Source organism: Chenopodium quinoa, unplaced genomic scaffold (assembly GCF_001683475.1).
Source record: "Chenopodium quinoa cultivar QQ74 unplaced genomic scaffold, ASM168347v1, whole genome shotgun sequence".
NCBI lineage: Eukaryota > Viridiplantae > Streptophyta > Magnoliopsida > Caryophyllales > Amaranthaceae > Chenopodium > Chenopodium quinoa.
The window spans coordinates 1,349,168-1,361,268 of NW_018744821.1; the positions used below are offsets into that span (position 1 = coordinate 1,349,168).

At 31.3% G+C, this 12,101-nt stretch overlaps 1 long non-coding RNA gene across 1 annotated transcript; it reads left to right on the forward strand.

The window, feature by feature from the left end:
- The first annotated feature begins 966 nt into the window (after positions 1 to 966).
- LOC110704153 lies at positions 967 to 3,913 on the forward strand. The gene is made up of 2 exons (XR_002507864.1): positions 967 to 1,861; positions 3,597 to 3,913. It is a non-coding gene; the product is annotated as an uncharacterized LOC110704153 (long non-coding RNA).
- The last annotated feature ends 8,188 nt before the right edge of the window (positions 3,914 to 12,101 follow it).

The following is a 12,101-nucleotide window of genomic DNA, read 5'->3' on the forward strand; positions in this document are numbered from 1 at the left end:
CTTAAACATGGAAAAATGGGTAATAGAAAGGAGAATAGTAAAGAATGTTGCACTTATGTAATTTATAGCTAACCAATTGAAATATGAGTCCTCCATATAATTTTTGTATACAAAAGTATATTGATTTTATTATAATATAGATTGTATAAATAAGCTCTCCCAAAACTCAGCGCAATGTCAAGCATTGTAATGCATTTATTTTGAAACAAAGGGATAATTATAATATTCCCTTCATTTTCTATAGTTAATTCAAATTTTATTAGGTTTGTATTAATGTGTATTTTTTCAAGCTAAGGCAAAAGCTAATAAACGTCCTGGGTCGTTGGATAAGCTAGCTAAAAGTAGAAGAATTAAACTAAAAATTAACATTAATTACACCAATCGACGCGTGATTTTGTCATGTTTTCCAAAATTAATACCACTTTAGGTAATATTTTAAATGCTTATCCAACGCCCGGGGACATTCGTTAGCAAGATCCTTTTTTCAATTATGCAATTTTTATATTCAATTCAGGATTAAAGAAATTACCTTATTTGTCTTACTCCCTATTTTCATTTCAGAGTCTTTTTGGTGCAGCGGGCCACACTGTGTGGCCTGCTGCCAAGTCAGTAAGAATAACGGATTAAGCGCGCATAACGGGGTTACTATTCACTCGCATAACGGGGTTACTGGTTTTGTCAGGGTTACTTGTATTTTTTTTTCAGGGGTTACTTGTATGGATTACTTATTCAGGGGTTACTTGTATTTTTTATTTTCAGAGGTTACTTGTATTTTTTTTTCAGGGTTTATTTGTATGGATTACTTATTCAGGGGTTACTTGTATTTTTTTTCAAGAGTTACTTGTATTTTTTTTCAGGGGTTACTTGTATTTTTTTTTCAAAATTTACTTGTATTTTTTTTTTCAGGGGTTACTTGTATTTTTTTTTTCAGGGGTTACTTGTATGGGTTGATTCAAGGTTTACTTGTATGAGTTACTTATTCAAGGGTTACTTCACTAGTAGAAAAATGCTCATTTGCGTCGCCTTATTTGCGTCACTCATAGAAACAAATGACGCAAATGAGATATTTTGACAACATTATCAGTAATTTGCGTCGGACATTTGTTACAAAGCGAAGCAAATGTCTGACATATTTCAACTTACTTATATATACGTTGCTTTTATAAATAGGAGTGGCGCAAATAACATTGTCATTTGCGTAACTTGTTTATTAACAAGCGACGCAAATAACAAGTCACTCGTTTATTGACAAGCGACGCAAATGACCACGATGGCTTACATAAATTGTCCCTGCCTTCTGCTGTTCAAACTTCAATACTTCAAAGTTCAAACCCTAGAAAATTCAACCTACCCCAAAATTTCCAGAAATTCAACATCAAAACCCCAAAACATTACAAAAATTTGACCACTAATCAATAATCCAAGCAAATGTGAGGCAAAACCCCTTATATTCGAGCAAATCCGAGCCAAAATACCATACTTTTGAGCAAAAAATCTACCCAAAACCCCCACGAAATTCAATTGCAGAAAATCGAGCAAATTACCTTAAATTTGAGCAAAATATCAATTGAAAACTCAAATCAAAAGCTAGTAATATTGTCCTAATAAAACCCTAGAATTTTTGACAAAAAAACCAAGCATAATTGTGAGGAAACTTAAGTTTGAGTTTTGAATTTTGGGTTTTTTTTTGTTCTGCGATTGCAACAGAGTTTACACACAGATCTAAGGAAGGAAGTTGGATTTTCGTTCAAATTAGGAGCAATTTGTTACGATTCTCTGAAATTAGGGTTTGTACTCAATAATATGGAATTTTGGCTCTATTATTGCTGAAGTTGCATATGCAAAATCGATTTCAAGCAAGGTAAGACCTCTTCATCTCTTTTCTTTTTTATCATGCACTTCAATCCACATAGATATTTGGAGTTCAATTGTAAATTAATTTAGTTTAATCTACTATTTTGTTGCTGTTTTTTGCACGAATTCTAGATTTCCAAGCATGTTTATAAATAACAGCTTTTTGGGGGTTCATATTCGAATTTAGGGTTCATCAAATGCAATATATATTGCCCACAAATCAAAGAAATTTAGGATTTATACTCGATTCTAAGGAATTTTGGTTCTGTTTTGGTGAATTTATGTAGTTGATTTCAACCAAGGTAAGATATGTTATGTGTTCTTACTGTTTTCTAATTTGAATTTATTCTAGTTATAAAGCCATCAAGTCACCACAATTTGTTTTCTGATTCGAAATGCCTATGCAACAACAGTAACAATGCAGGACAGTCTCTGATGTTTTACTAACTCTAGTGTATAACTTAATATGGACAATTGTTTGTGGTGGTCAAATCAGTTCCTTTTTATAATTCATATTATTTACACAAAAATTCCAAGTTATGTAAAAAATTATAGCAAAATCATCCTATCAGGACAAACCACCTAAGATAAACAGAAATATGAGCAAATCAAGATCAAGTATTTGCCAAGATAGAAATACCTTAAGAAACTTGCAGACCGGAATAGATACATTATAGATAGATAGAGACTCTAGGCACGGTGCAAGCCAAAGAAGAGCCTGAACAAGTTCAACTTGAGTATACTTTAGTAATTATGAACGAAGCTGCACCACCAAGTTTTCATACTAGATTGAATTAAGGGTTCAATTTTGGATGAACTTAGTTTAATTTTACTATTTTGTTGTATTTTGTTGATTATGTTGTTATCTTGAGGTTTGTCATAATTCATGTGGCTGTTTGAGTTGGAAGAATGGTCATTCAAGTTCTTGTGAATCTACATGGTTTTTAAAGGACAGTGGAGCCTTTCCCCTGTAGCTTTATGCTGTTAGCTGTACTGTGATGTGTGATGCTGTGATCTTCATATTATAGTGTCCAACTAGCTATATTATTGAAAACTTTTAACCACAACTGTGAAGCACAGTTCTTCCTCAATGGGTCCATCATGTTATCTATTTGGCGATAACACGCCCTTTCAAATTTAAAATTATGGTTTTTCTGGAAAGATGCTTATGTAGAAAGGTTTTTGCTAATTTTTTCATCTCTATTTTGAGTAGCTATATTTGAGGTTGAATGATGCTTGTAACATTGTCTATTTGTTTCACTTTTATGGGCATTATTATGTATAGAGTCAGATATGCATGTGCTTGGCATTCATGCTTATATTTTTGTATGTGGTTCCTTTTGAAAAGATGCATGTATTTTGTTGTCCTTACATATTAATTGTTTGCACTGTTATTTTGTTAAACAGTATATTATTTGAAATCAAAAGCAGAATCCAAAGCAGAACATATGTTTTTATACTTAATGTTGAAATCTGATGCCTTAATTTGCCATGTGTCTTTGCTTATTATTGGAAAGACCATATTACACTTCTGTAATTGGAAATTGTTAGCATCCTATTCTCGAAACTAAGGATTCATCTGATACCATCCTCCTCTAGTATACTTAATTAGAGGAACAACTATTAGTATTTTTCTTGGAAAAGTAATGTAGTTGTTTAAATAATTGTAGAATATTATTTTGTTGCTTTGATGCTTCATTCTCAACTCTGATTGTTTATTGATTCATTATATTTGATTTCAGGAGCTGGTGACTTTAAACTATTCGCAAGAGAAAAAGGAAGTGGACTTCCATTAAGGACTTGTTCGTGTTAGGGAAAATGAAGATATTGCCCCTAAATTGAATTATATTGGCTTCAAATTCCATATTATTTATTGGATTCTTTTGTTATAGTTCTTAGGCTTGAAATGAACGCATTTGGTTTACCTGGTGCTTGTGTTATTAATGATGAAGATGTCAATATTGTTCAGTTGTAAACTTATTTGACAAGCTGCTAATACAAGGCGCCGTCAATCCCAAATTAATAGGTAGGCCAAAATACAAAGGAAATTCTATCGAAATTTGTATTTGATCTTATTATTTTTATTATGATTTTTTTTTGTCTTGCACTATTGTATAATATCATATATGAAGGGATACAATTGGCAAATTATAATGTTGTTTTAATGTGGATTAAAAAAAAATTCTAAGAAGCGACACAAATAGCTCATTTTCTCTTCCTCAAACCAGTCATTTGCGTCACTCGTTTATTAAAGAAGTGACGCAAATAATAGAATATATGTTATTAAAAAGAGTCATTTGCGTCACTCGTTTATTAAAGAAGTGACACAAATAACAAATATAAGTTACTAAAAAAAGACATTTGCGTCACTCATTTAACAAACGTGTGATGCAAATAACTCTTATTTGCGTCGCTCATAGGAGCGACGCAAATGACTCAAAGTCATTTGCGTCGCGAGCAGTTGCGTCGCTCATAGAAGCGACGCAAATACAGCCTAAATGAGCGACGCAAATGAATGTTTTTGTACTAGTGCTTGTATGATTTACTTCAAAGGTTACTTGTATGAATTACTTATTCAAGGGTTACTTGTTAATTATTCAACGGTTGCTTGTAAGCCCCATACCAAACCAGTAACACCCTACAAGTAACCCTTGAGCAAAACTAGTAACACCCTACAAGCAATTCCTAACCAAACCAGTAACACCCTACAAGTACCCCTTGAGAAAAACTAGTAACACCCTACAAGTAACCACTAACCAAACCAGTAACACCCTACAAGTAACCCCTGACCAAACCAGTAACACCCTGACCAAACCAGTAACACCCTGACCAAACCAGTAACACCATACATGTAACCCTGACCAAACCAGTAACACCATACATGTAACCCTGACCAAACCAGTTTCACCTACAAGTACCCCTAACCAAACTAGTAACAATACACCCTACAACTTTTGACGTAGAATGTTCGATCTAAGATTCCACGAAGAAAACGAGCGCACATTTATTTGGTTCTCATCGATTTCACTACTTCAAATGTTGATGATCTTAAGGATAATTAATCACAATTTTTCACAGCAATTTAACACCCAATTTCTACAATTTCGGGCTTTAATTGCAGCAATTTGGTAAAGAGGAGAGAGAGAAAATGGGTGGAGTAGAGATATGGTTGTTGGTGATGTGTGGTTTGTCTTGAAGAAGAAGCTAAGAAAAGAGGAGAGAGAAAATGGATAGAGTAGAGATATGGTTATTGGTAATGTGTGGTTTGACTTGGAGAAGAAGATAAGAAAAGAAGAGAGAGAAGAGTTGTGGTATTTTTTTTTTTTTAAATGTGGCTGGCCACACCGTGTGGCCAGCCACATACAAAAATTTGTGTTTTCATTTACCATATTGAACTAATTATGTAATGGCGGATTATCTCAAAGGAAAAAAAATAAAAAGGTAATACTGACATAAACTTCTTTCGTTTTTATTTACTTACAACTCACCACTTTGGCGCGCACTTTAAGGGATAGATCATATTAGGTAAACATAAAATTGAATTGACAAAATATTACCACCGGTGAGAAAAAAAAATTGATAATTTACTATGGTTTAAATTATATAACTTATTAATTCTTATTTTTACTTAGTCTGATCACTTTCTCAAATAGTATGCCAAAAAGAAGTGTTGTAAGTATAAAAAACTAAGGGATGTGTATCTTTCAAGGAAAAAGATGTGTAACAAATATTCATGTTTAATTAGAAAAAGACTTGAATGATAATTGATAAGCATCACATTCAAAGCATACGAAGATACAATACAATCATTCCAAGGACCATGTCTTAAAAATTATATATACATCATTCCAAGGATTATGGAGATTATAATTAAATTAAATGTCGTGTTCTACCAAAATTTTAAGTTTAAATCCAGTCTTAAATGCAAACATCCAAATTCAAACCTTTTTTTTAATCATAAGAATTCATAAATTTATTAAGGCTAATGCAATATATACAATCACTACGAGAGTTGTATGTAAGCATTAAATACGTATATTTCTTATAATGTTACTCTTTATAATATAAATTTGGCAACTAATGACAAAAAAACACACATGTATTGGTGTAATTAATGCTAAGTTATACTCCCTCCGTCCTTTTTTGATAGTCCCTTATGGACAAATTTTAGTCCCAAAATGTTCACCCCATTATATTTGCTTTTTCCAACAACCATTAATATTAAAATTTTACCAAAATTCCCTCCAATTTGCAACAATATTTGTGCAAATTTAACTTTCCTACGTAAATTTTGTTTTCCCATGTAATTTTATTATTTTCTCTCTCTCTACTTTTTTGCATGCCCAATGTCAATTTACTTTTTTTCAATGTACTCTTACTATTTTTATTTGTGTTTATTAATTCCCGTGAAAAATGTCTATAAAGGACTATCAAAAGAGGACAAAGGGAGTATATATACACCCCTTAGAGCAATTCTAGCTGGCAAACTAATTGTTAAATAATTAGCTTGTCATGCTACAAAAGCTTTAATTTGAGTCCCAATGACTAGTTATTAGCTTAGTGTTTAAATTATTAATTTATTGTTTTCATCTTAATTACTAATTTACTTTTAGCATTTTCTTTTGGCAAAGCTAATTGGTTTGACCAAGCTAATTGCATATCTAGCTCCAATGATCAAGCTAGTACGTAGTTAGGGGCTATTTAAAAATTGCAAGTGAGTCCCTAACTAGCTGCAACCACTGGAGTTGCTCTTAAGAGCTTATAATTATATTTATCATTTATCATTTTTTTAAGTTGTTGGATTACTAGTAGAGTTATTAATATATAATGGATGGGGTTTAGTGGGGCGGATGTTGGAATTTCCATCCCCACGGCTTCATTTTTCAATCCTCATCCATCTCCAGCCTCGCGGCCACACTGTGAAAACATCAATATCCTCTCTCTCCCACTACCTACCAAATCCCCACCTTTCTTGCCTTCACCCACCGAATCATCAACCTAGACCCGCCTGATCCTCGCCCCAAATATGCATAAATATACTTATATGCGACAATCTTTTTAACGAGAACATGTAACAATTAAAATTCCATTTTACCAATTAAAAAATATAAAATAAACTCTGGAAAACAATTTAAAAGAGTTGTGTACTACTTTTTGTATACTTAATTTTTATTGGTTGTGTCCTTATGTGTGAATTTTGATTTTAATGTATTTAAACCTTGAGAAGTTGAGAGCACCTACCACGGTGACTAGTAGGTAATGTCAACTACAAGTTGACCTCGAGCAATCACGTTACTCATGATTCTCTTAACATATGTGAACCTTTGTCGTGCCCTGGGAATAATTGATGTAGACATTAGAGGAGTATGAATGTATAATTACTATTTCTTAATACAATTAATAGCAATAAAATTAGGTAATAAAAAAACAAATCATGTTTTCAATAAGCAGTACGAAGTATTTAATAATTGTAGTTCAAATTACAGAGCAAACTTTATTAATTATACAAAGTACTGAATTAGTATACTTTGTATATTCTCTATATTCCTTTTTTATTCTTATATTTCAACATTATTTTATGGTCACATCTAAATTTTTTTGACCATACGAACTTACTACCATAACGACAAAATTATATCATGTAGGATATTATTGAATTCGGTTAAAATATATTTTCTAAATTCTTTAGTATTATCATATTGCATGTATAAGTGGTCAAACATGTACACACAAGAGATTCTAAAATTCAAAACATAAAGAATAAAAAGGAACAGTACGGGGTAGTAATTGTATATGAGACAGAATTTTAGGTGAAGTTTATGACCTAAGAGCAAGATTAAAGAAGGAAAAAAAAAGTAGTTAGAGTAACTAGTAAGTCAAGTTAGTGGAAAATGAAGTAGCTAGAGAAGGAGAAAGGGTATATTCACATTTACTTAATTTCAGTTCAGCTCTAATCAGTTCAGTTCAGCTCCAATCAGTTCAGTTCAGTTCATCTCCCAATTTCCCTCTCTCATAAAATATTCATTTCAGTTCAGTTCAGTTCAGTTCAGCTCATTTCAGTAAATGTGAACAGACCTAAAGATGGAAAACAAAAAAACCTCAACCTTTTCCATGTAAATATTTTCAAATATAGGTACAAAAAAAAAAAAAATGTTGTCATGTAAAATATTTATGAATTTTTCTTTTTTATATTATTTTTCATATATCAATTTTCATATTTTTTTATAGCTAGTATAGGTAGTAGAAAATATTAATGGCCAAAATTGTGCATGCATTAGCACGTGTGTCAATCAAACTGTTGTGATCATTACAAAATAGAGGGAGTAGTAATATTCACCAAATTTAATTTACCCTAGTACCACATGATATAATTTAATTCGCCTAAATAACAAATTATATATGTATGTAATAATATATTTTTTTGTATCCTTATATATTTTTCCAATTAATTGTTTGTTTGTCTCATCTTATTTTAACTTATTTTTAGTAATAATAAGTTCAAATTATTTCAAATAAAATAAAATAAGTTCAGATTATACAAAGTAAAATAAAATAAAATACATTCCAATAATGAAATAAAATAAAATAAAAAATTAAAAACAAATCAAGTTCAAAATATATTCAAATAAATAAATTTGGACAAAATACAGTTAAATAAAATAATTTCAAATAAAATAAATTAATTTCAGACTAAATCAAATGAACCAAACAGAGCCTTACCATAATACAGAGTTCCATATGATATAATTTCGCTCGCATATACCAATCATGTACTCTGTCCCTTTATTTCAATGTAAATGCTCTATTTTGATTTGGCATGTAAGCTAATACAAATTTTTAATCAATAATATTTAGTTGTTGCTATGTTGGTAAGTAAAAATAATTAAAAGTTAATATTTGAAAAGTATACATTGAGACGATTCTAATAAATACCCATATGACTATATTTTATCTTAAAAAAATATAAGCCACTTACTTAAAAGTTAAATTAAAGCATTTATTTTAAAACAAATGAAGTAATAAAACACAACACCCCCCCACTCAATGGAGTATTTTTAATTGAAGGATTCAAATAATTTAAAAAATCCCCAAATGTAATATTTATTTATAGAAGGATTCAAATAATTTAAAAAATAACCAAAGGAGGAGCATGCCCTAGTTTATCTTTATGATAAACAAAATAACTTTGTCTAATGGCATTTTTGTAAATATGAAGCATTGTGAATTATACTGAGTAATAAAATATTATATTAATTTATTTTACGTTATGTAGGTAAGGGTAAGTGCATAAATGGAATGAAGGTTGGTAATAACTTCATCTTCCTTCCTCGATCCCCTGATTCCCCACCGTACCCTCTTTTCATCGCACGCACCACTATCTTGTGTTAACTTCGTTGAAGGTGTTCGATCAAGCTTTCCTCCTCTTTCATTTTCTTCATCTCCGCCCACCTTCCACCGACACTTCCATTTTCGACGACACCAACACCTTTACCTTCTTCGCCTCCACCGACATGTCCACCACCATTTTCGACGGATCCAACGAAAACCCTAAGAAATAGGGGGATTTAAAAGGTGTGATCAACCAAAAAGAGTAGGCTTTGCAGCACCCCAACCCCAAATCAAGGTGGGGTTTGTTTGTCATGAAATGATGCACATATTGGACCAAGTAACAACTGTCCTCACAAAGCAACACAAATTCTTTTGGCGCATTTTGTCCTTAATTACTTATGCATATATCATGGAAAAACTTCCTAGGTTTTCACCCATCCTAAGACTGCTAACAGCTTAGCACGCTTAATTGAGAATTATCTTAGCATATGAGCTACCTAAAAGATAGGTGCACCTTGTTGGTATGAGTAGTACATCAAAATTTTTAAAGCATTTGTTTTTTAGCAAATCTATGCTTGATAGGGCAGTAAACGCGCTCGACGGGCGCGTCATAGCTAGTAATATCCGAAATCCCTTTTGATTTAGCTTACACACAATTTAATTATTGGTAGCATAATGAGAGAATATATATATATATATATATATATATATATATATATATATATTACGAATCAATTAATTTATAATAAAGTCAAATAATTAGCCTTTAAACAAATTGATAGTAGATATTGAGGGGTTTAGATTCCATTTGCAAAAAAATAAAATGCTAACTTTTATGGACTAAGTATAAAATTATAAATAAATTTTGAAATGTAGTTATGAATAACTTAATAACTTTGAGAAAAACATCCAAGATGCTTACTTTCTAATGCAAATATTCTTGAATACATATTAGGCAAAATTCTTAAAAATAAAAAAACTTGATTTTGTAAAAACTAGATGTTTTGACGATTTTAATAAGGCATCACATGACTATACTTTTTCTCAAAACGAAATCAAAGCAAGTTATATGTATAGTGCACGTCTAAAATCAAATTGTGTCATCAATTTGAAATAGAGGAAGTATTTTTCTCCAAATGGAGTAATAGCTACACCTACAAGGCTATTCCATAGGCCATAATGCCATATGCGTGACAATGGGTCCGTGGGCACTAAATGTCAAATATTAATTGAAAGAAGCTGTTAAGTACTTGTGAGTTGTGATTGTTGTGAGAATTGATAAGTGTCATTTAAGTTGAACAATATCCACTCTCACACCTACTATATCCCTCTACTTGACAACCAAGACCGTTGAGGAAGGTATCAACCATATTTATTTCTCGCTATTATTCAAATCACCCTCAGATTTCTTAAAAGAGTAAAGGACCCTAGGCTCCTTAAATTATTGGTAGATTGCTAGATTCCCATCACCACCGTCCCCAGCCGGTCGCCACTTGTTGGCCGTGTCATGTTTGTATTACAATGTTTTGAAAAAAAAAAGAAAAAAGAAAAGAGGAGACTCATTTAAGGTAAGAGATAAGGAAAATTGTGATCTTTTAACGAGTTGCATACTCGTATTATAATATTTTACAAAGAACAAGAATAAGAAGACTCATTTAAGGTGTGAACTGAGATAAGGAAAGTCCTTTTAACGAGTCGCATTAAATAGTGCTTCTAAGCTATAAACTCCACATTTTCACCCACGTGAGAAGATTATAAATGTGACTCGATCAAGATTATAGATGTGACTCATGTAGGTGATTGGCCATATGCCCATACATAATGAACAAAATTATTTTCCATGCAATAGGCCATATGTAATAAATGATACTCCATATATTATTATTCTAAATGATAAAATATAAAACATATTCGTGTGCCTCAACCATCAAATGAAACTTTTAGTTGAGTTATGAATTTATGATATCAAGAGTCACCGTAACACAAAGGTCGCACGGTCGAATTTTATTCACTCATTCTTGTAAAGTACAATTTAAAGCACATGGTATATTGTTAGGGAGCGTGATAAAGTATAAAACATAACCATCGGCTTAAGCAGTTTGATATCTAATTCAAGTTTGTTAGTAGCTCCATTTGATTTATAGATCTCGTCATCTCATAATATATTGTAGTACTCCGTAGACGTAGTACAACATTGATTTCAAATTAAGCTTTTTATTATTCCCGTCAACATTAACTTCAAAACTACTACTAGGACGAGAAAAAAAAAAGTTAACTCCATATTACCGAGTGTCTAAAAACAAGACATCAATAAATGTTCAGCACAAATTACAGAGTATCATGTATTTACTCGTACTGAGAGTATAGTAGTTATTTGCTTGACAACTTTTTTCTAAGGAATAAAAAGTAAATATAGGCACATCACACATATTATTGTTTTCAAGGTCTCAAGGATGAAAATTAAAATACATAAGGGCATACATATTATTGAAAAAAATAGGGTAATTTGATTAAAAATAATATATAATTGGAAAAACAATTTAAAACATAAATTAAATTCTTAGACACGTACTACTGTGTATTACACAAACGAAAACTATATTAGGAGACGGAAGAATTACAATTTATTAACTTAAACCACATACAGAGTATTTTTCAGCTAACATGTAGGTTAGCCTCATTAATTGCCTTGAACTTTGACATAGCTAGTGATTTTGGAAAAAAGAACTTACCAATTTTTTACTTTGACATAGCTAGTACGAGTAGAATTTTTACTTTCAAGGAGCTGATCTAACTTGAACTTGTTATGTGTTTTTTAGAAAGTTGAGCTAGCTTGGACTTTGACTTTAAGCATTCAAATGCATTGATTAAAATATTCATTGGCATCTCAAATAATAAAAATTTAATTACATTTATAA